A 25,910-nucleotide genomic window follows, 5' to 3' on the forward strand; every position below is an offset into this window, starting at 1 on the left:
GGCATGGCAGCACAGTATACGTTTGAAGAACAACGAGATATGGTTTTTGTCTATGGACTAGCCGACGGTAACGAGCATTAAGCTCGATGGTTGTATGAGGAACGGTACCCAGCAAAACGCCACTCCCACCCACAAACGTTTACAGCAGTTCACCGGCGACTTGGCAAAACAGGCTCGTTAGCGGGATATCATGGTGATGCTGGAAGACCTCGAACACGACGGGAGGGTGCATTTGAAGAGACTGTTCTCGAGCGCCTCGAGGATGCACCTACGACGAGTACTCGAGCGGTTGGACACGACATGGGGGTCACTCATTGGTTAGTCAGGGAGGTTATGAGGGATGACGGCCAGCATCCATTTAGTTTCCACCCTGGCCCTGACCTAAGTCCTGTGGCGGACTATGAACACAAGCTAGGGTATAGCCGGTGGTTCCTGCGACGTGTTGCACGAGATCTCAACTTCCCCGCCATTGTGTTGTTTACCGACGAATGTACCTTCCATTGGGATGGACTTTAGAACTCTTGAAACGTTCATTATTGGGCAAGGGGAAATCCTTACGTCACGTACGTCCATGGATACTAGGAACGATTTTCGCTCAACATTTGGGCAGGCATTGTGGGTGACTATCTGACTGGGCCGGTCCATCTACCTCCTCGACTTACCGGGGGAAATTACCTTCAATTTTTGCAGGAAACTCTACCCAGCCTACTGGAAGACGTTTCCCTGGACCTGCGGCTACGCATGTGGTTGCAGTATGATGGGGCGACAGCCCATTACAGTCGTGCTGTGCGCCGATATTTAAATGAACTCTTCGACAGCCGGGCAGTTGGCAGAGGTGCTCGTAGGACATGGCCCTCGCGATCACCAGACTTCACGCCACCGGTCTTTTTCCTGTGGGGATTCTTCAAGGTTCTAGTTCACCTACCTGAACGCGAACCACCTAGAAACGAAGAGGAATTAATGGATCGCATTCAGCATGCCGCCAATCACATCAGGGCAATGCCAGGAATCTTTGAAAGAGTTCAGCAAAACATCGTTCGACGTTACCAAGCTTTTGTCGCTTCAGAGGGTCGCCAGTTCGAGCACCTGCTTCAAGTAAACAATGTCCTATCTACAAAAAAGTCCCTTTCCAGGGCCGCCACAATTTGTAAAAGACTTTCTAAACGCGAACTAACAGTTGTTGACGGGTCTGTTCCCGTTATGTCTTATCATGAAACTACAATGGATGTGTTGGGACCTCGGCGGATTCGGCCCTAGGTCCCCAGAGTGGAAGGTGGGCGCGCTACCACCGAGCGTGCGGGTCGCATTGGAAACATCGCGAACTCCGGCAGGCAAGTCATTCGTGGTCATGCGCTGTCCAGAGCATATGGCAACAGGGGAATTCCGCGGCCAATCAGAGCGCATGGCGCCAAGTTTCCGTAGTTTAAAAATTGTGCACTATCGACTACACAACATTAGTAATTTTGGTTCCTACAGCCATCAGCTACCAAGGGTTCAAATTTCGTGACAGATTTTTCTTCACCCTGTATATACAGGGTGTTTCACCTAACTCTGCCACATCAAATATCTCTGGAACAACAATAGATATTCAAAAACAGTTTTCACCAGCATGAACGTACGGCAGGGGCTTAGGAAACCAAATACTATGCGAAATTTTAAAACTTAAACAAATACTACTTTCAATACAGACTTGTGTGTTTTTAAATGGACATCCCCTATTATTTCGTATGCAATCAATAGCATGAAGAATCACAAAAATAATGGCGTTGGTTGCATCGCAATACGTCAATTACATCCCGAGAAATTGTAAAGCGAAGTTGACGCTTGGAATAAATGAAGCGTACAGCAAGCACACGTCCTGAGAGTCAAGTGTGCACCTCACGCTGCCTGTGTCAGGGGCTCACACAAGGGGAAGGTATGCACAATCCACAGAAATTAACAACTAACACGTCCAAAGCAGAGCTAGGTTTTTCAAATTGTAAATGTATGTTTATTCTAGCGAAATGACAACTAGAGCTACAATTAGAAATAACAAACCTGAATTCACTTTGCTAAACACATTTACTAGTGTCCTGTCGCCCACTGTATTGTTGTGCATTACATCCAGCATAGAAAACACACCCACATCTTGACCAATGAAACTGTGTGTTTGCAGACGGGTAACGAGAGACTGCTGCACAGATTGCAGAGTTTCTACATACATTGCCGCACACGCCGCAGTAATACGATGTTGCATACCCTCTACTGTCGCTGGAGGTCCTTGATACACTCTGCCTCTCACTGCACCCCAGAGAAAGAAGTCTAATGGCGTCAAGTCGGGGGACCGTGCTGGCCATCGCACAGTACCTCCCCGCCCCATCCACCTATTTGGAAATGTCGCATCTAGAAGGTCTCTGGCAACTTTTGCATTGTGTGCGGGACCTCCATCATGTTGGAACCACATTGACAGATGAGTTTCCAATCCTAGATCCTCCATGAGGAGCGCTAGTGTGTGTTGAAGAAATGATGCATATCGCTGTCCATTCAATGTTCTACGGTAAAAATAGGGACCTAAAAATACAGTTAGCAACGATACCGCACCAAACATTGACACTCCACTGTCGTTGATGAGCAACTTGGCGAATCTAGTAGGGTTTTTGCACGGACTAGTAGTGCATGTTCCGCATTCACATTACCGTGATTTGTAAATTAAGCTTTGCCCGTAAACAACGTATTGCTTAGGAATACTGGATTACCTTTCAACTGCTGAAGTGCAAAACAACAGAATGCAATGCGAGATTCAAAGTCATTCCCGTACAGTTCTTGGTGCAGTGAGATATGGGACGGATGTAAGCGATGCCGATGCAAGATTCTGCACACACTACTGTGGCTTATTCCTTCAGCTCATGCGATTTCTCGTACACCCACCTGAGGATTGTGCTCTACAGCAGCCAGAACAGCAATTTCGTTTCCATTGCCAGTCGCTGGCGTTGTACGTCGACGTTCTGTGGGAGCCCAGCTTCTTGTTTCTGTGAGTGTCTTGCAGATGTTGACAATGCTTCGACGTGACGGACACCGCCGATCTGTGTAGCGTTCAGCATACAGTGTTACAGCTGCGGTTGCATTTATGTGACATTCGCCATAAATTAAAATAATATCTAGTTTTTGTTCATTACTGAAGGCCGGCATATCGACTAGATGACGGCAAATGTAACAATCCACAAGAAAACAGGTTTTAATGTGGCAACGTGTGTCAATTACGTTACAGTATGACAGCAGTTCAGCAGACCAGATTATGAGACACTTGTACACTGAAGGTAGAGCGTACCGTGGTGATATTGGTATGTTTACGGCTTGATACAGGCGCCAATGCAGGCAATCCCTGCTCTGAGCACAGTAGTACATGCGACGCATTACGTCAGAGACTGTGACGTCGTTGCCATCCTTTACAAACCACATATTTAAGAACTTACGAGGTTTAGAAACGTGAAACCAAGGGTGTTACTACTAAATGTACCTCTAGTTGTCATTTCGCAACAATAAACATTATGTGCAGGACATCCATCATTCTGACACCGCATTATTTGACTCATTATAAGAGGTGGGCCGGTTCAAGTAAGGTACAGCTCAAGAAGGGGCTAAACTACCCCCCTTTAGGACTGCCATCAATGAAATATGGGCCAATGATGTGTTGTCATACAATGCCACACCATACATTAACACTCCACTGACGTAGTACGTCAATCACATTACGATTACCGGCAGCATGAGGTGCACGCTTGAGTCTCAGGAGGTGCCCTAGCTGTGCACTTCATTTATTTCAAGCGTTAACTTCGCTTCGTAATTTCTAGGGGTGTAATTGAGGTATTCCGATGCAACCAACGCCATTATTTTTGTGATTGCATACGAAATAATAGGGGGTGTCCATTTAAAAATACACAAGTTTGTGTTGAAAATAGTATTTGTTTACCTGTTAAAATTTCGCATAGTATTTGGTTTCCTAAGCCCCTCTGTACGTTCATGCTGGTGAAAACCATTTTTGAATATCTATTGTCGTTCCAGAGATATTTGAGGTGGCAGAGTTAGGTGCGACACCCTGTATATATATCAAACAATGTTTTGCATCACCCCAGTTCCCAGAACTCCTGAAGATAGACGTTGACTGTGGATGTTGTCGCCCAAAGATGTAAACAACCATGCATGAGCAGCGCCTTTTAGATGGAGGGGGTCCGACAGCCGATCAGTTCCAGTGGTGGTGGTGGTGGTGGTTAGTGTTTAACGTCCCGTTGACAACGAGGTCATTAGAGAAGGAGCGCAAGCTCGGGTTAGGGAAGGATTGGGAAGGAAATCGGCCGTGCCCTTTCAAAGGAACCATCCCGGCATTTACCTGAAACGATTTAGGGAAATCACGGAAAACCTAAATCAGGATGGCCGGAGACGGGATTGAACCGTCGTCCTCCCGAATGCGAGTCCAGTGTGCTAACCACTGCGCCACCTCGCTCGGTGGTATCAGTTCCAGTCATTCCACCTGGAAGGAGGTACACGGTTCGTGTTCTCTGTAATTCAACCAAGACTTGACGGTCAATACCGCGGTTCGATAGCGTCCGCATCGTTACTTTGTGCCAGGAAGGGCTCTCAACAAGGGAAGTGCCAGGCGTCTCGGAGTGAACCAAAGGGATGTTGTTCGGACCTGGAGAAGATACAGAGAGACAGGAACTGTCAACGACATGTCTCTCTCAGACCGCCCAAGGGCTACTATTGCAATGGATGACCGCTACCTACGGATTATGGCTCGGAGGAACCCCGACAGCAACGCCACCACGTTGAATAATGCTTTTCGTGCAGCTACAGGACGTCGTGTTACGACTCAAACTGTGCGCAATAGGCTGCATGATGCGCAACTTCACTCCCGACGTCCATGGCGAGGTCCATCTTTGCAACCACGACACCATGCAGCGCGGTACGAATTGGCCCAACAACATGCCGAACGGACTGCTCAGGATTGGCATCACGTTCTCTTCGCCGATGAGTGTCGCATATACCTTCAACCAGGCAATCATCGGAGACGTGTTTGGAGGCAACCCAGTCAGGCTGAACGCCTTAGACACACTGTCCAGAGAGTGCAGCAAGGTGGAGGTTCCCTGCTGTTTTGGGGTGACATTATGTGGGGCCGACGTACGCCGCTGGTGGTCATGGAAGGTGCTGTAACGGCTGTACGATACGTAAATGCCATCCTCCGACCGATAGTGCAACCATATCGGCAGGATATTGGCGAGGCATTCGTCTTCATGGACGACAATTCGCGCCCCCATCGTACACATCTTCTGAATGACTTCCTTTAGGATAGCGATATCGCTCGACTAGAGTGGCCACCATGTTCTCCAGACATGAACCCTATCGAACATGCCTGGGATAAAACTTCCTGGCAGATTAAAACTGTGTGCCCGACCGAGACTCGAACTCGGGACCTTTGCCTTTCGCGGGCAAGCGCTTGCCCGCGAAAGGCAAAGGTCCCGAGTTCGAGTCTCGGTCGGGCACACAGTTTTAATCTGCCAGGAAGTTTCATATCAGCGCACACTCCGCTGCAGAGTGAAAATCTCATTCTGGATGCCTGGGATAGATTGAAAAGGGCTCTTTATGGACGACGTGACCCACCAACCACTCTGAGGGATCTATGCCGAACCCCCGTTGAGGAGTGGGACAATCTGGACCAACAGTGCCTTGATAAACTTGTGGATAGTATACCACGACGAATACAGGCATGCATCAATGCAAGAGGACGTGCAACTGGGTATTAGAGGTACCGGTGTGTAAAGCAAAACTGGACCACCACCTCTGAAGGTCTCGCTGTATGACGGTACAGCATGCAATGAGTGGTTTTCATGAGCAATAAAAAGGACGGAAATGATGTTTATGTTGATCGCTATTCCTGTTTTCTGTACAGGTTCCTGAACTCTCGGAACCAAGGGGATGCAAAACGTCTACATGCATGTGAACTTGCCTGTGGTGTGATGTATATATATATATATATATATATATATATATATATATATATATATATATATATATATATATATATATACGAAGTGACTACCTGAGTACACATCACACCACGGGCAAGTTCACATGCATGTAGACCACGCAACCTGATAGTAAGGGTACACACAGACAGAACACTCGCTTGTACATGGTTGGAAAAATTCAGGCTGTTGGCCATAAATTGAGAGTGTACGCAAGGAACTACTGACGTATTGTGAGACACTTATGAGACCGATCAGTACATTAAATGATAGTGTTAATGTAATTGAAAAGAAATTAAACAACTTAACTGTAAAGGTCGATGCAATAGAAAAGAATTTATATAAGGTATACACACACAGAACTCTGCTTAGCATTAACAAGACGTCGACTAAGCATCAAGTCATCGAGACACGGAAGGCTGTCCTAAAGAAATTACAGCTGCTAAGGTTAGGAAATTTGGAGCGGAATCAAACATTAAGAGGAACCTGTAAGCTAGTTACTGAATCTCTCGGGCAGTTCTTGGTAAAATTACATGACGATGACGGTGATGCAACTGCCGATTTTACTAACAATCACAGCAATGATAGGACAGACAGAATATTCGCATCAGCAGAGTGCAACCATACATGCTGAGCACATAGCCTATAAGTTGAACTGATAACACAATATGGATCAGTGATAAGGAATTTCAGAGAACACCAGGCCTAATTAACCTTATTTTCCTAAGATATTCAAAAACCAAAAATTATTCAGCTAAAGATCTGGAAATGTATGGCGAAATACTGCATTTGACTGATCTACATAAGAAAGCAAATGGACTACCAAAAAGCCAAACCAGTACGAAATACAAAGCCATTATAAAATCTATATTAGATAGTAAAAATAGCAGCGATGCTGGCATCGATATTCGACATAAAAGAGTGAACAATCGATTCCCACAGTATATATATTATAATGATCCCAATGAGTTAATAGATCAGCTATAATTGCTTATGATCACAGTTGCCGCTGGTAACACACCTCATTCGAATGAGGTTGTTTCATTAATTTCAGAGCTTAAAGAGAGATGTATCTTGAAGTAAGTATGGAGATAGTACTTTGAGAACTACACAAACCAGCACACAGAATGTACCCTCACAGATCTACATCTACATCTACATCCATACTCCTGACGGTGTGTGGCGGAGGGTACCTTGAGTACCTCTATCGGTTCTCCCTTCTGTTCCAGTCTCGTCTTGTTCGTGGAAAGAAGGATTGTCGGTATGCTTCTGTGTGGGCTCTAATCTCCCTGAATTTATCCTCATGATCTCTTCGCGAGATATACGTAGGAGGGAGCAATATACTGCTTGACTCTTCGGTGAAGGTATGTTCTCGAAACTTTAACAAAAGCCCGTACCGAGCTACTGAGCGTCTCTCCTGCAGAGTATTCCACTGGAGTTTATCTATCATCTCCGTAACGCTTTCGCGATTACTAAATGATCCTGTAACGAAGCGCGCTGCTCTCCATTGGATCTTCTCTATCTCTTCTATCAACCCTATCTGGTACGGATCCCACACTGCTGAGCAGTATTCAAGCAGTGGGCGAACAAGCGTACTGTAACCTACTTCCTTTGTTTTCGGATTGCATTTCCTTAGGATTCTTCAAATGAATCTCAGTCTGGCATCTGCTTTACCGACGATCAACTTTATATGATCATTCCATTTTAAATCACTCCTAATGCTTACTCCTAGATAATTTATGGAATTAACTGCTTCCAGTTGCTGACCTGCTATTTTGTAGCTAAATAATAAGGGATCTATCTTTCTATGTATTCACGGCACATTACACCTGTCTACATTGAAATGCAATTGCCATTCCCTGCACCATGCGTCAATTCGCTGCAGCTCCTCCTGCATTTCAGTACAATTTTCCATTGTTACAACCTCTCGATACACCACAGCATCATCTGCAAAAAGCCTCAGTGAACTTCCGATGTCATCCACAAGGTCATTTATGTATATTGTGAGTAGCAACGGTCCTATGACACTCCCCTGCGGCACACCTGAAATCACTCTTACTTCGGAAGACTTCTCTCCATTGAGAATGAAATGCTGCGTTCTGTTATCTAGGAACTCTTCAATCCAATCACACAATTGGTCTGATAGTCCATATGCTCTTACTTTGTTCATTAAACGACTGTGGGGAACTGTATCGAACGCCTTGCGGAAGTCAAGAAACACGGCATCTACCTGTGAACCCGTGTCCATGGCCCTCTGAGTCTCGTGGACGAATAGCGTGAGCTGGGTTTCACACGACCGTCTTTTTCGAAACCCATGCTGATTCCTACAGAGTAGATTTTTTGTCTCCAGAAATGTCATTATACTCGAACATAATACGTGTTCCAAAATTCTACAACTGATCGACGTTAGAGATATAGGTCTATAGTTCTGCACATCTGTTCGACGTCCCTTCTTGAAAACGGGGATGACCTGTGCCCTTTTCCAATCCTTTGGAACGCTACGCTCTTCTAGAGACCTACGGTACACCACTGCAAGAAGGGGGGCAAGTTCCTTCGCGTACTCTGTGTAAAATCGAACTGGTATACCATCAGGTCCAGCGGCCTTTCCTCTTTTGAGCGATTGTTTCTCTATCCCTCTGTCGTCTATTTCGATATCTACCATTTTGTCATCTGTGCGACAATCTAGAGAAGGAACTACAGTGCAGTCTTCCTCTGTGAAACAGCTTTCGAAAAAGACATTTAGTATTTCGGCCGTTTGTCATCCTCTGTTTCAGTACCATTTTGGTCACAGAGTGTCTGAACATTTTGTTTTGATCCACCTACCGCTTTGACATAAGACCAAAATTTCTTAGGATTTTCTGCCAAGTCAGTACATACAACTTTACTTTCGAATTCATTGAACGCCTCTCGCATAGCCCTCCTCACACTACATTTCGCTTCGCGTAATTTTTGTTTGCCTGCAAGGCTTTGGCTATGTTTATGTTTGCTGTGAAGTTCCCTTTGCTTCCGCAGCAGTTTTCTAACTCGGTGGTTGTACCACGGTGGCTCTTTTCCATCTCTTACGATCTTGCTTGGCACATACTTATCTAAGGCATATTGTACGATGGTTTTGAACTTTGTCCACTGATCCTCAACACTATCTGTACTTGAGACAAAACTTTTGTGTTGAGCCGTCAGGTACTCTGTAATCTGCTTTTTGTCACTTTTGCTAAACAGAAAAATCTTCCTACCTTTTTTAATATTTCTATTTACGGCTGAAATCATCGATGCGGTAACCGCTTTATGATCGCTGATTCCCTGTTCTGCGTTAACTGTTTCAAATAGTTCGAGTCTGTTTGTCACCAGAAGGTCTAATATGTTATCGCCACGAGTCGGTTCTCTGTTCAACTGCTAAAGGTAGTTTACAGATAATGCACTTAAAAAACTTTCACTGGATTCTTTGTCCCTGCCACCCGCTATGAATGTTTGAGTCTCCCAGTCTATATCCGGCAAATTAAAATCTCCACCCAGAACTATAACATGGTGGGGAAATCTACTCGAAATATTTTCCAAATTATCCTTCAGGTGCTCAGCCACAACAGATGCTGAGCCAGGGGGCCTATAGAGACATCCAATTACCATGTCTGAGCCTGCTTTAACCGTGACCTTCACCAAAATTATTTCATATTTCGGATCTCCGTCAATTTCCTTCAATACTATTGCACTTCTTATCGCTATAAACACGTGAGCATGTGGCATTGTTGGCTGGGAGGCCCCATCCGGGAAGTTCGGCCGCCGAGTGCAAGTCTCATTTCAGTCGACGCCACATTGGGCGACTTGTGTGGCGGTGATGTGGATGAAATGATGATGAGGACAACACAACACCCAGTCCACGAGCGGAGAAAATCGCCAAACCGGTCGGGAATCGAACCTGGGCTCGCTGCATGGGAGGCATGCACGTAACCACTAAGCTAAGTAGGCGGACAACCTCATAGATAAGTTATGATTACACTTTAAGATGACCTATGGCAGGTTGATCTTGTAGATATGACGAAATATTCATGTGTGAATAATGGTTTCAAGTATATTTTTAATTGTCATTGAACCATACTCTAAATTCGCCTGGGCAATACCAATGAAAACAAAAACGAGGATAGATGTTTTATTTATTTAATCGTGTCTGAGCTACATCTGTAATTAATTAATGCGCTATATATGCTAGATTACAAATACAAGCAAATGATAGTTATTCATTCATATATACATTCATGATCTTCACATATTGTAAGTCGTCATTATTGTCTAAAGCAAGGCTCATATCTCTCTCCAGTGTTCGGCACACTTCACTGCAGCGTCGTTGGCCAACCACAGGTCTTGGAAAGTGCATGGGGCCAGCAAAGATGGACAGGTCAGCAGGTGTGTCATGGTTTGTTTTCCTCCACATTGGCAGGGCTCTTCTTCGGCGTATCCCCACTTGATCAGGTTATCCTGTGATCTTCCCATTTGACATCTAAGTCTATTTAGGCTCTTCCAGACTCTCCATTCCAATTGTGATCCAGCAGGAAGTTTTTCTTTAATGTTCCAACTTTTCAGACTGCCTTTATCCAATTTCTGTTTCCACATTGATTCTCTAGTTGTAGACTGACTTTCGGTTAGTGGACGTTCAATACCGGCAGATCCTTCCACACACTGAGCTACGTCTAAAACGACATGTATTCAGGATAGATGTTGCAAGGGTGTTTGAGCATTTGTTGCAGACAGGAATGAATCAATGTCCGGACAACATCATCGTGGAGAGTTTTACACTAGGTATTTGAAGACCGTGATGGGGCGATATGGGATACACCACAAACCAACATTAGCCCACCTGAAGGTGACGTCATGATACTTCTGAACAGAAGAATAAAAAGTCAAATGTGGATGCATTTTAATCTTTGTGGTTCATACAAATGGATAGATATCCTACCATAAATAACTGCACAGCGTAATAGAACCAAACATAGCACAATAAAAATGAGACCAGTCGATGTTTGTGACAATGGACTCCAAGACGCGGTATACAGTCGCGTTAAAATGCTGGAGCCACCCAAAAAAAAGTTTAATATGGGTGATTTAGTACGTATTACAAAACACAAGACAGCATTTGAGAAGTCATACCTACCAAACTCGTCAACTGAGATAATTAGAGTTTCCAAGGTGCAAAACATGATTCCTATAACTTATATCTTAAAGGACAGAAATGGTAGTGAAACTGCAGGATGCTTTTGCACAGAGGAAATGCAGAAAAAGCTCAGAACTGGATGTGTTTCTCGTGGAGAGGGTCATAAGACGTCGAGGGAATAGAGGGCTAGTTAAATGGCTTGGTTTTCCTCCAACACAAAACAGTTGGCTTGACGCTGACGGCTTGCTATATAACAGGGTACGCAGACCATAACCACCACAATAATATAACGTACATGATATAACGTGCATGATGGGAGATGTATTAGAGGAGGTGGTGGTGTTCTCAACAAACTGCTGGTCGAATTACACATTCCCAGAGGTAACTACTGTGGATCTGGAAGAAAGTTTCAGAAATGTTTGGCACACAGTGATAAGGGAATTAATCTGCTTGATAAGGCATGTATGGAACATGACATTGCATACGCAGCAAATAAAGGTCCCCCAGGACGTCATACTGCAGATCGAATTTTAGTTGATAAGGCCAAGGCAATACGTGCAAGAAAGGATACTGGAATAGGTCAACGCATTGTTGCATTTGCAGTTGAAAAAGCCATGGATGGTAAAATTAAGTTGGGTTAGGTTATGAATTTCAAGCAACTTAAGAACACGGCATGTCACGCACTAAAGAAGAAGAAGATGACGACAATGAAGAAGAAGACGGAGCAGGGATGTTTAAAAAACAGTATGATAGCCGCGATGTATGCAGCTAAAAGCTCTATGATTCATAAAGAAACGGTTAAAGTATTCAGACCTCTGCTAGTGCCCAAGATGTCAGGTGGAATTATTCCCTTTCTCATTCCGGCCCTCGCAGGTCTCTCAGCAGCGTGTTCTCTGGCTGGCGGTGCTGCAGCTGTTGCCAGACAGTGAAGAACACACAGAACTCCCAGGAGCACCCAGAGGAAGCAAGAAGACATAACCACATGATGAAAGCAGCAGACATTGGGAAAAGACTATAGGCCTACCTGAAACCATTCAAGAAAGGGCTAGGTCTCTTAATAAAAGCCCCTTAGCTGTCCTACCGGATAGAGCACTTACAAATACAGATCTGATTAAGTTAGAAAAAGAAATCAACATTCCAAGATTCCACAGTGTGTTTATGTGGGACCGAAGACTAGGTGGAAATTCAGAGACTGTGGAACTGTCAATATAGATGTTGCTGGAGGATCTGGAACCCACTGGGTGGCATATGTTAAAAAAATACAAATAACGTCTACTATTTCTGCTGTTTTGGTGACCTGCTGCCTCCGGAAGAATTACAACGATACTTCATCAGCAGAAGACAAATGTTTTACAATGTTCAACGCTGCCAAGACTGTAATACTTCCCTGTGCGGCCACCTATTATCACGTTCCTCCTGACTTATACAAAGAAGGATATATAAGATGGTGCATTAAGCATCCGTTCACCAGTTGAGATTCATATGCAGTCTCGTTTACTATGACGTTTAAATGACGATTGTCGTTATTACATGTGAATTACTTCCCTCTAAATGATTTAAGCGTTGTAGAATGGAGTACTGTACTGACTGAGCTAGAGACATACATTAGAATCCCGAATATCACAGAGACTAATAATAAACTGCATCTGGAAATTAATAGTAGAAAAGAAATTGTGGGAATACAAGCTGTGAACACGGTATTAATAATTTAAACGAAGTTTTAAAACATTACAGAAAAGGGATCGAACTATGTGCAAACATCAATACACTTAAATCTGAAATAAAGATGGTGAATGCAACAATTGACTTTAACCAGAAAGATTCAGTAGGATGACTACTGGGTTTCACAAAAGGACAGGTTTTGAAGAAGGATGCTAATAAATGTTACAGATCTGATCACACTGTGGATATGCTCCCCATCAGTGTAGTCCATGTCGAGTGTCACACTGCAACGAACGTGTATCTTAATGATAAACTGGTTCATACAATTTACGGAGTCTTCTCGTGAGTTGGATCAGGGTATAAGATTCTTGAGGCTCCCACGAACGCTACATACCTCCCAGCAACAGTTCAGACATTGGACTATCTGGAGCTGCGTGTTGTGGACTAAAATAATCAACTTGTTGACTTTCGTGGTGAGGAAAACATTGTACGACTACATCTAAGACAGCGCACACAGCTCACAACACAGCACATCACAGCAGAACGACAAGGTGATAACACGTGTGAACTACGAGGTGCTTAAATAAGTGGACCTGAAATACTGCAATGACGTCGCTCAGTATAACCGCCCCAGTAGAGTATGATGAGGGAATTATACACCAGGGATACTTTTCGCATAAATTTTACGTATCAAGAACATTTAACATTAAGGAAGAAATGCGGATTGTCATCCAGCACCAAGACGCTTTAAGATTTTCCTATATTTGAACTGGATATTTAGGAAAAAGGATGGTTCTCCCACGGTGGCGGTCGAAGCTTACTCTTAATGTTTCAGCATTCCTATTTCAGGAGATACAATATGAACATAACGAGGTTGACATTGAGCGTACACGTCATGTATAGAATCAATCCTTAAAACACATGTCTCTGCCTCAACCACAGCCTTGGGAGGTTTAGAAAGAACAGGATGGCTCACAGACGAGCCAGTGAGTAGAACAAAGGAGGAGTAAAGGAGATTTACTGCCTGCATACCTCTAAAACTGCTTATGGATTACATTGAGGACGTGTGGTGAACTATTATGAATGCTAAATATGAACTTATTTTGGTATGGAGTGCGATGGATAACAAACTCATACATTCATGGATCCCAAGAGTAGAACGAGATCACCATGAATAAAATAATATGGAAAATGCCTTACATCACTGTAGCAGACGAGGAGCAGTTGAAGCTTTTAAAAGTTCTGAATTCTGACGCATATCTGTCATTACGTTTTTGTTCATGCAAGCTTTTTGAATACCCAATGCTACCGATGGCAACCAGACAACCGTGGGCTATCGAAACCTCTGTTCAAATGGAGAGGTCCAGATTCATCATATTTGCATTTCAGACCAATAAAAGGGAGAATACAGCAAATGATTCCACCCATTTGATAGTTCCAGGCCGGCCGTGTGGCCGAGCGGTTCTAGGCGCTTCAGTCTGGAACCGCGCGACCGCTACGGTCGCAGGTTCGAATCCTGCCTCGGCCATGGATGTGTGTGCTGTCCTTAGGTTAGTTAGGTTTAAGTAGTTCTAAGTTCTAGGGGACTGATGACCTTAGATGTTAAGTCCTATAGTGCTCAGAGCCATTTTGATAGTTCCAGGTTAACTAAAGCCAGAGTCTACTTGAATTCGAAATTCTATCCGTATGACAATTTAGTGCTACAGTAGGATGAAAATGTATACACTCTAGCATTTGACATGTACATGAGGTTCCATGTGACAAGGCGCAATGAATACCTTCGCTGCACGATAACAATAGTAATGTCATTGATGACAGTGCCACTAAAGCAGAGTTACTAAACATGGTTTTCAGAAATTCCTTCACAAAAGAAGACAAACGTAAAAATCCAGAATTCGAATCAAGAGCAACTGACAACGTGATTAACATACAAGTAGATATGCTCGGTATAGCGAAGCAGCTTAAAACACTTAAGATAGACAAGGCTTCCGCTCGAGATTGTATATCACTCAGGTTCCTTTCAGAGTATGCTGATATAATAGCTCCATACTTAGGAATCATAAATAACTGCTCGCTCGGAGAAAGATCCGTACCAAGAGACTGGAAAGTTGCATGAGTCACACCAACACCCAACAAAGGAAATAGCAGTAATCCGTTGAATGACAGACCCATATCACTACTGTCGATTTTCAGTAGAGTTTTGGAACATATGCCATGCGCGAACTTTATAAATCACCTCGAAAGAAACGATTTATTGACAAATAGGCGAAACGGATTCAGAAAGAATCGTTCTTGTGAAATACATCTAGCTCTGTATTCCCACGAAGTAATGAATGTTATTGACAGGGGACGTCAAATTTATTCCATACTTTTAGATTTCCAAAAGGCTTTTGGTACCGCTTCTCACAAGTGACTTCTAATTAAATTGCGTGCCTATGGAGTATCGTCTCATTTGTGTGACTGAATTCGTGATTTCCTGTCAGAAAGGTCACAGTTCTTATAATTGATGATAAATAATTTAGTAAAACATAAGTAATATCTGACGTTTCCCAAAGAAGTGTTATAGGCCCTCTGTTGTTCCTGATATACATAAACGATTTAGGACATAATCTGAACAGTCCTCTTTCATGTAACGTCATCAGATGATCAAAACGAATTGTAGAATGATTTAGACAAGATATCTGCAAGGTGCAAAAAGTGGAAACTGACTCCAAATCATGAAAAGTGTGATGTCATCCACATTGGCACTAAAAAGAATCCGCTAAATTCCGGCTACACGATAAATTACACAAATCTAAAGCCTGCAAACTCAAAGAAATACGTAGGGATTACAGTTACGAATAACTTAAATTGGAACAATCACGTAGATAATGTTGGGTAAGAAATAAACCAAAGACAGCGATTTATTGATAGAATACTTAGAAAATGTAACTGGTTTACTAAAGAGATTGCTTACACTATGCTTGTCCGCCCTCTTCTATAGTATTCCAGTGCGGTGTGGGATCCGCATCAGACAAGATTGATGGAGGACATTGAAAAAGTTCAAAGAAAGGCCGCTCGTTTGGTATTATCACGTAACAGAGGAGAGAATGCCACGGATATGATACACGATTTGAGGTGGCAGTCATTAAAGCAAAGACGTTTTCGCTGCGTCCGGGCCTTGTTATGAAATTTCAATCACTAACTTTCTTCTCAGAGTGTGAAAATATTTTGTAGGCGCCCACTTACATAGGCAGAAATGACCATCACAATAAAATGAAATAAATTAGAGCTCGTACGGAAAGATTTAATTGTCGCATTTTTTCCGCACGCTGTACGAGAGTGGAGGGGTAGAGAATAGGTTAAAGGTGGTTCGATGAACACTCTGCCAGGCGCTTAGTTGTGAATTGCACAGTAATCATGTAGATGTAGTTGTGGATTATCGGACGCCTAGGAAGACGTGTCGAATGCATTGACGTGGTACCTCTTTATTTCATATTGATCGCAGCCCTCCACCCAAGAGATAAAGCTATCTGTATCCATATAAAGTAACTTTGGATCAGATAAATAAGTTTTCGCGTACTGATAATGGAATCGGCACATGTCAAGTTTAGACAGGTCTAATATGCACAACCCAACATAGACAGGTTTCATGAACTCTACTGAAGTCTTTGCCATCTCCACAGCTACAAAGTTCTTAATGAAGATAGTGACGCATTAAAATTTTGTCTGGCGATATAGTTCCTTGTGAGTTCAGATCACAGCACAGTGCTGCACTGAAAGGCAGGGTAGCGTGGATCATTGATGATTTTGAGGAGCTCTGCTTCCAGAATAGGAAGGTACGCTTTCAGAAAACCGATCAGGTCTCTGTTCTCTACTGCTGGGTTCTCTGTGCAAGAAAATGAGATGCGCTCCTCAAATGCATCCTCAATCACCTCACAGTTCACCTATGCCATCATATTACTAGCCTAGTGTCCATGTATAAGACAGGAGAATGTCGTTAGCCCCAGGATCACTATTACCAGCATCCGAGGACTGCGACCATCCAGTGGGCAAAGCCAGCTGTAGGGTGAAGCGATGAGATATGTGGCGTTGCGCACCAGCCTTGAGAAGCTGCTGTCGAAGGGGTACAGCCACGTTGGACCAATATGAGCATCTGGACTGCGGGGAGGGCTGCCATGAGCGGTCTGTAGCTTGCAGCCCTGACCAAGTTGGCTGCAGTGGCAGTGTCCTAGCGTCCCGAGGGGTGGAAGGTCATTGCTGCCAGATCGGCGCCGTGGCAGTGGAGGGGCCAGGGGAAGCACTGGGGACCATAGCGATGTGGACGGTGGCGGCTGAAGCAGCTGCAGCTCGTGCAGCCACGAGCCTGCTCCTGGCGGGTGAGGCTTGTTGCACAGGACGGGGATCACACCCATGGCAGTGCTGGCTCGCCGACTGTGGAGAAAGAATAGGGGACAATAAGTACACATGTTATAAACTCACCTGCTGCTGGAAAGAAAGAACACGATTATATGTGCTAAAAAAAATGGATACATAAATAACATGAAACAATGGTGTTGTCACCCTGCCTACACAATGATACCACATTCCCAAGGTCGTCAGGGATCTTCTCCGCACAGTGAGGCAATGGCAATGGGATTCATGGAGCCGAAGCTCCACAACAAATTGATGTAAAAAAATGTATACAGTACTTTCAAAAAAATTAACAAAAATAATGTTGAAACTTCCTGGCAGATTAAAACTGTGTGCCGGACCGAGACTCGAACTCGGGACCTTTGCCTTTCGCGGACAAGTGCTCTACCGACTGAGCTACCCAAGCACACTCCGCTGCAGAGTGAAAATCTCATTCTGGAAACATCCCCTCGGCTGTGGATAAGCCATGTCTCCGCAATATCCTTTCTTTCAGGAGTGCTAGTTCTGCAAGGTTCGCAGGAGAGCTTCTGTAAAGTTTGGAAGGTAGGAGACGAGGTACTGGGAGAAGTAAAGCTGTGAGGAGTGGCCGTGAGTCGTGCTTGGGTAGCTCAGTCGGTAGAGCACTTGCCCGCGAAAGCCAACGGTCCCGAGTTCGAGTCTCGGTCCGCTACATAGTTTTAATCTGCCAGGAAGTTTCATATCATCGCACACTCCGCTGCAGAGTGAAAATCTCATTCTAAAAAGAATGTTTACTTGCACAACATCTGCGATAGATTCTTTGGGGGAGGTGTAACACTACCTTCGATCTCCTCAAAATCACCTGCAACAGCAAGAACATATCAATTTATAAATACAGGGTGATTCAAAAAGAATACCACAACTTTAAAAATGTGTATTTAATGAAAGAAACATAATATAACCTTCTGTTATACATCATTACAAAGAGTATTTAAAAAGGTTTTTTTTCACTCAAAAACAAGTTCAGAGATGTTCAATATGGCCCCCTCCAGACACACGGGCAATATCAACCCGATACTCCAACTCGTTCCACACTCTCTGTAGCATATCAGGCGTAACAGTTTGGATAGCTGCTGTTATTTCTCGTTTCAAATCATCAATGGTGGCTGGGAGAGGTGGCCGAAACACCATATCCTTAACATACCCCCATAAGAAAAAATCGCAGGGGGTAAGATCAGGGCTTCTTGGAGGCCAGTGATGAAGTGCTCTGTCACGGGTTGCCTGGCGGCCGATCCATCGCAGACAGTGCTTGAACCAATTTCAGACGATAAGGTTTCATAACTAACCTTTTTCGTAGGACTCTCCTTACAGTTGATTGTGGAATTTGCAGCTCTCTGCTAGCTCTGCGAGTCGATTTTCCTGGGCTGCGAACAAATGCTTGCTGGATGCGTGCTACATTTTCATCACTCGTTCTCGGCCGTCCAGAACTTTTCCCTTTGCACAAACACCCATTCTCTGTAAACTGTTTATACCAACGTTTAATACACCACCTATCAGGAGGTTTAACACCATACTTCGTTCGAAATGCACGCTGAACAACTGTCGTCGATTCACTTCTGCCGTACTCAATAACACAAAAAGCTTTCTGTTGAGCGGTCGCCATCTTAGCATCAACTGACGCTGACGCCTAGTCAACAGCGCCTCAAGCGAACAAATGTACAACTAAATGAAACTTTATAGCTCCCTTAATTCGCCGGCAGATAGTGCTTAGCTCTGCCTTTTGTCGTTGCAGAGTTTTAAATTCCTAAAGTTGTGATATTCTTTTTGAACCACCCTGTATATTCACATACATGAAATATAAAACCACAATTTTTTAACGAGAATATTTACTTAAATGGTGGGATCGCCGCTGGAGGCCGCTCTGGAGGCTGTGCAGCGCGACCCCCAGGCTCGTTGGCTTGCTGCTGACGTCTTTCACCCCCCACCAGCTGCAACAACAACAAGAATTGAAAACTTTTTTAACGAAAATATATTACAAAATCTGAACACACTCATCTACGAAATTCATTTTTAATGAAGATGTATTACGATATTTGAACACAAAATCACATGCTACGAAATAATGAAAATATGTGCTTGCATGGCAATTTCTCCTCCGACTGCCTCAGACGTTTGCTGCTGCTACTGCCGCTGGCACTGCTGCTGCTTGCTGCTGGTGATCACTCCAAGGTGTTAGACGCACTATCGACGACTCGACAAAAGAGGCGGACGGGTGCACAAATGATGACATCAACTGAATGTAGTCACAGACTGGAGCAGAACGGAGATGACTGTGGAAGGGGTAGGGTTTATATAAACTCAAGCTCTGCCCACTAATTTGGCAGGAACCAATAGGAGCGCCTGTGCAGGGGGAAAACCCTGGTCAGTAGGTTCAGACACGTCAGATATTGTTCACATCATTCAGGATCACCCACATACAGAACACAGGTGAGAAGACAGGGAATGCCTTTGTCAGCATTCACCAGTTCTTCCTGGAAAAAACTTGTTGTCGGCTACATAAAAACAGGTGCAAATCCACTGTGGCAAGTATTGTTCACTGCTTTCAGGATCACGTATATACAGAATGCAAGTAGGAAGAAAGGTCCTTCGTGGAAAAGAAACAGTTGTCATCTACATCAAAGCTGGTGTAAGATCCGCTAGGGGTGGGATATTGTTCAGAAGGTCCACATTCCGAAAAGTCTTTGTCGGTGTTCTCCAGTCTTCCCCAGAAAAACCTGTTGTCAGCTACATCACAGCTGGCGCAAAATCCTCTGGGACAGGTGTTGTTCGCAAAGTCAACGTTCCAGGAATGTCTTTGTAGGCATTTGTCGTTTCATCCCGGAAAACCAGTTGTTGGCTACATCAAAGCCAAGGTCAGCGTTCTGCTGTTTGCCATACAACTGTCCTTGATGCCTTTGAAGCAATTGCGTATGTGTGCAGAAAGTAAATTCACCGTTCTTTAGCCGGCCGTTGTGGCCGAACGGTTCTAGGTGCTTCAGTCCTGAACCACGCTGCTGCTATGGTCGCAAGTTCGAATCCTGCGTCGGGCATGGGTGTGTGTGATGTCCTTAGGTTAGTTAGGTTTAAGTAATTCTAGGGGACTGATGATCTCAGATGTTAAGTCCCATAGTGCTCAGAGCCATTTGAACCATTCGCCGTTCTTTGTCGGTCATTTTAGGAAGATGTTCGAAGCTGCCACTACAAGTCGACTGGTTCAGACATGCTGAGGGATGGGGTGGTTGGCAAGGGAAGAGCATCCTTCAGACAGAATGCAGGAGGTATATTGTTAAGTGAGCACTCCTTCCAGGAAATGTATTTGATGCAACCCCTACAAGCCGGCAGACTGCATCAAAGTGAGACTGACACAATAGCTACAAGACGCTGACAGAGGCGTACTGCTTCTGGTCTGTGGGCTGCCATGGCGGGGGAAAAAAAATCAACTGGTCCGCAAAAACTGATCGCGGCCGCTGTGCATATGACGACATCGTCTTTCTAGGAAGGCCTTTGAAGCAGCCAACGACTGAGTGAATGTTCGTTCTGGGAAATACACATAACGATATGCAGGTGCTCGGCTACCTACACAGAAGAAAGCCATCAGGACATTTCTCTAGCAGGACCTACGAGTTGGGTAAGTGTTTTGCAACACATGTGTTGATGATGATGATGCTGTTTGGAGCTCAACAGCGAGGTCATCAGCGCTCTTACACTTATTAAAACGAACGAATGCGGCTAAAACCTCGAAAATTGTTCCACACTCCTGCGCTCGAATCGAGCACACAATCACCATATCTTACAAGCTCTAAAACAACAGAGAAACAGTAAAATTAACTATACATAAGATTAATACAAAAGTAAAACTACAAAGGAGCTAAAAGAAAGGCCCAGAGAAATGTGACTGGCTGACCACTTACAAAAATTTGGGTGAGCTAGTCACCCTGTTAACACATTAAAACCGTCGCCGTAATATCTTGGGGAAAATGTTGGACAGTTCACACACCTATAAAACTCAAAGCACATCCGTCTGAATATCACTTAAAAGAGATGACAGATCCGTCGGCAAATTCTCAGCGGCCCGCTGGTAGGAAAATAAAACACAGTCCAATAAAATGTGGCGCACAATTATCTGTACTCCACAAGCACAACACATTGGAGGGTCCTCTCGCCGGAGCAAGAAGCCATCTGTCATAGGGCTGCGACTTACGCGAAGACGTGTAAGGAAGACCTTGTCCCGTCGACGTGGCTATAAGGAGGTACACTACGGCTGTGTCATGGGCTTTACTAGATGAAGCTTACTGTCTGTCATTTCCAGCCACTCATTCTGCCGCCGACGCAAGACTCTGGAGCTCAACAGTCAGGTTATAGCATACAGGGGGATGGCACACTGAAATACCTGAGGATGACGAGATGCCTCCTTGACTGCAGGATCCACCCTCCCATTCCCAGCAAGTCCCATGTGCCCTGATAGCCAGCAGACCGACACCTCCCCCAGTCTTTGAAGCTGGAGGAGGGCAGCCTGGATATTCTGGACAAATTTATCTGATAGGTACAAACGTTGGAGGGAATGAAGGGCACTCTGAGAATCGGAACAGATAAGAAATTTAGCACTAGAAGAACTTCTCATTCGCTCCAACGCCCGCAAGATCCCACATAATTCGGCATCGAACACAGTAAAATCTTGAGGCAGTCAAAAATGGTTCAAATGGCTCTGAGCACTATGGGACTCAACTGCTGTGGTTATCAGTCCCCTAGAACTTAGAACTACTTAAACCTAACTAACCTAAGGACATCACACACATCCATGACCGAGGCAGGATTCGAACCTGCGACCGTAGCATGAGGCAGTCAGACCTTGAGGATACAATATAGGAAAATAACAGAGCAACCAACATAATCCTCCTGTTTCGACCCATCCATGGTGCTCAGAAGATAGTCAGTAAATATCGTATGGAAAACAAAAGCAATAGTGAGTGCAATTTCTTCTGTACTGCACCAAATCCAAAATTACTCTGGGCCTCTCCAGTAACCAGGGCGACAGACAATTAAAACCCTGTATTTTGGGGTTGTACTTGCTGCACATAGAGTGAATCCAGCACATGCTGCACGCAGCTCCCAAACAGCACTGTGGCTTGTGGACAGTTGTACAAAAGGCATTCTTGAGGTGGACGAACTAACAGTATGGTATGCAGGATGGTTAGTGGCGGTCCCCCAGCCTCAGTGCAGAGACTGTGTATGGGACTGGTCATATAAGCACACACACTTCTTTGCAGAAAACTGAAATCCCGTATATGCAGCCCAGTCCTCTAACCTTTGTAATGTAAGTTGCAACTGACGGCTCGTTGTTGAAGACTATAAGAGTAACACCAAACAGCAGAATCGTCCACAAATGACGAGCACTGTACAGGACTCGTTACCATTGACGTGATACTGTTCATGGTAACAGCAAAGAGGGTAACACTCTAACTGCTACCCTGAGGGATACCATTCTCCTGCTCAAATCGATCTGACAGCCTGTCATCAACTCGAGTCCTAAAAAACTGCTGACACAGGAAAGACAATAAGAAGATGGGGAGGTGGGCACGAAAGCCCCGTTGATGCAGTTGCACGAAAATACCGTTTCCCCAAATAGTGTCATGTGCCTTACTGACACCAAACAAGATGCCAATACAGTGATGTTTACGTAGGAAAGACTGCTGAATAGTCGCCTCTCGCAAGGTCAGGTTGTCGACAGTGGACCGAAATCTCCAGAATACACTCTGAGAGCAACTAAGGAGTTGCCTGGTCTCTGACAACCAGACCAGACAACAGATAACCATTCGTTCCAGGGTCTTTCCTAAACAGCTCGTTAAGGCGATACTCCTGTAACTATTGTGAGATGTGTGGTCTTTCCCTGGTTTGAGGAGAGAAATCAAAATTGGCTCCCTCCACGAGTTGGGGAAGCTGCCTGTCTTCCATATAAGATTAAAACATTGGAGGAGGGTTTCTTTTGACGCCGCTGGCAAATGTCGCAGCGTGCAGTACCAGATTTGGTCATGAGTCTCGAACAGCGCTGAGCCCAACTCCCACATGGAGAAAGGGAAGTTGTAGGACTCAGAACTGTTGGATCTGAAGTCCAACTTGCCCCTCTCTACAGTCACATGGTAGCGACGAAACGCTGGATCGTGGCTTGCATTGGCAGATTGGCAATAGTTTTTGTAAAATTCTCTGCCAGCGTCTGAGTGATATCTCCAAGTATTGTTTGGAGACACCCCTATTTCAGGACTGCTGCTATTGGTAAACAATTCTGTTTACCAGAAATGCTCTGGATGGCTTCCCACACTTTCGTAGATCAAGTGGAACGGTTTATAGAGTTCAAGAACGCTTGCCATGACCTTTTCTTGCTCTCCTTAATTACGCGTCGAGCCTTGGATCTCGCGACTCGAAAGGCTATGAGGAGACCTGCTGTAGGGCGGCATTTAAATTGCCGAAGAGCCACACGCCTGACCCAAATTGCTGAATGACACTGATCTGTCCACCAAGGTACAGGTCGCCTAGTAAGATGACCTGAGGACTTTATGATGCATAAGTCAGCGGTATGATACATCTCTCTTGCGATGTGGTCCACCCATTCCTGGACGCTGTCACGATTTTCAAACACAACCAGCTGGCTGAAAAACGTCCAGTTAGCCTTGGTGCCCATCCATTTTGGTGGGTTCTGTTCAAGCAATCCTCCATCCAGCAGGTTAGTGTGGAATGGGATTTGGTCACTGGAATGAAGGTCATCAATGATTTCCCACTGAACAGAGCCTGCAAAGGGTGGAGTGCAGAGAGTGAGGTCGATGGATGAGAATGACCTAGTAGCGGCACAGAAATGAATGGGAGGACCAGTGTTTAGGCTGCAAAGCTCATGGAATGTCATGAGGCCTTCCAAAACCTGACCTCGAGGGAAAGTGGAGGTCGAGCCTCACAAGACATGGTGAGCATTGAAGTCTCCTAAGAGGAGAAATTGGAGAGAGAGCTGTTCCATAAGACCTGTGAGAGCCTCAGTGTCTACTGCATCAGGCAGAGGTAAATACAGCAAGCAAACTGTGATCCTTCAACATGTGTGCATTTCAATGCAACTGCTTGCAGGTCAGTAACCAGGGGGAGGACAGAAGAGTAGTGTGCATTATTTACAACACAGCAACGACTCCCTTGGCCCTTTCTCCAGTCAGATCATCCTTGCAATAGACTGTATAGCGCTGTAAGACAGGGGCATCAGATGGTTTAAATATTTCCTGCATACAGATGCACACTGGGTGTTCTTGTGCTAGGAGCTTTAGTTCCTCTGTATGTGTCCTGAACCCATTAACCTTCCATTGGATGATGAGAGCCATTTATCATGGGGGTTGCACTTTCACCCTGTCTTTCTGGCTGGGAGGGGAGCCTACCATATGAGGAGGCTCAGCTTTGGGGCGAGATGATTGTCCCAGTCTAATATCAAGTTCCATTGGCTCTGATGAAGAATCAAGAGATACATCAGAGAGCATGGGATTGACATCATTGGACAGTTGACTTCCTGGCTCTGTCAGTGATTCACTCTTTGTCTTGGATTTTTTGCCCTGAATGGGCTTTGGGGCCACAACCGTGGCTGTGGTAGTAGCAGCACTGGACGGTGGACCAGGCTGAACCTTTGGAGGGGCAGGGAGCTCTGCAACAGCGGCACCCACAGCCTTGCCTGAAGTCTTGCGTGGAGGTATGGGCTTCGAAATAACTGACGCAGAACAAGTGCACTGGCAGACGCAGGTACTAGTGCAGATGCTGGCAACCTTCGTTTGTGTAGCAGCAGCGGTTTTAGGGACTGCCTGTTTAAGAACAGACGCAAAGGAGGTAGCGAACGTCGGGAGCTGCATGGCCTTATAGATCTTTTTGGATTTTTGGACTATCCATACAAGATACGTTTAGTTGTTTTTATTTCCAATAGCTTCCTTTCTTCAAGAAAGACACTCTAGTCCCTATTCCAGAAAGGGTGATCACCAGAGCAGTTGACAATCTTCACAGGAGATGAACAACCAACCTCTTCATGGGCCGCCTTCCCACATTTGCCGCAAAAATAGCGCAATGGGTTTGGGAAACAAGGTCATACACAGAGGCGAAGGAAACCTGCCTTGATATGCTCTGGAAGTCTTGTGCTGTTGAACGTATGTGCAAAAGAGTCCAATTTCATTAGATCGCCATCCACCCTTTTTATTATGTGCTGTACATCAACAATGCTTTCTTGGGCCCACTCATTTTTCATTTCTTCTCTGGGAATGTCAACGAGATCCCTAGAAGTCATAAAACCGTTGCTGTAGTTCCAGGTGTTGTGCAGTTCTGTCTCTATTGCATATTCCTCAAGATATCTAACTTTCTGGAAGTTAACTGTTTGCTGTTAATTAGAAGTTTCCGCTGGCAGTGTTCCATTTCGCAAGCGTTTGTCTGACTTTATAAAGTCCCAAAGATGCTCTCTAAGCCCTTTTGGATATAGAAGCGCGACACCTTGTCAAAACTATCCCCTTTCCACTTGACTATGAAAAACACATTCTGGCCAGCAGTACGTGTTCTGTTACCGTAAATACCACAACTCTGAATAAGTTCAGAATCAGGAGGACTGGCAACACGAGCCCTCTTGTTTGATTGGGTGTTGGTACTTACCAGTGGTCCACCATTTCCTCTGGGAGGAGGAAGAGAAGATTTCGAAGGATCCATGCTGGTCCCACGAACAG

Source organism: Schistocerca nitens, chromosome 3 (genome assembly GCF_023898315.1).
Source record: "Schistocerca nitens isolate TAMUIC-IGC-003100 chromosome 3, iqSchNite1.1, whole genome shotgun sequence".
NCBI classification, from domain to species: domain Eukaryota; kingdom Metazoa; phylum Arthropoda; class Insecta; order Orthoptera; family Acrididae; genus Schistocerca; species Schistocerca nitens.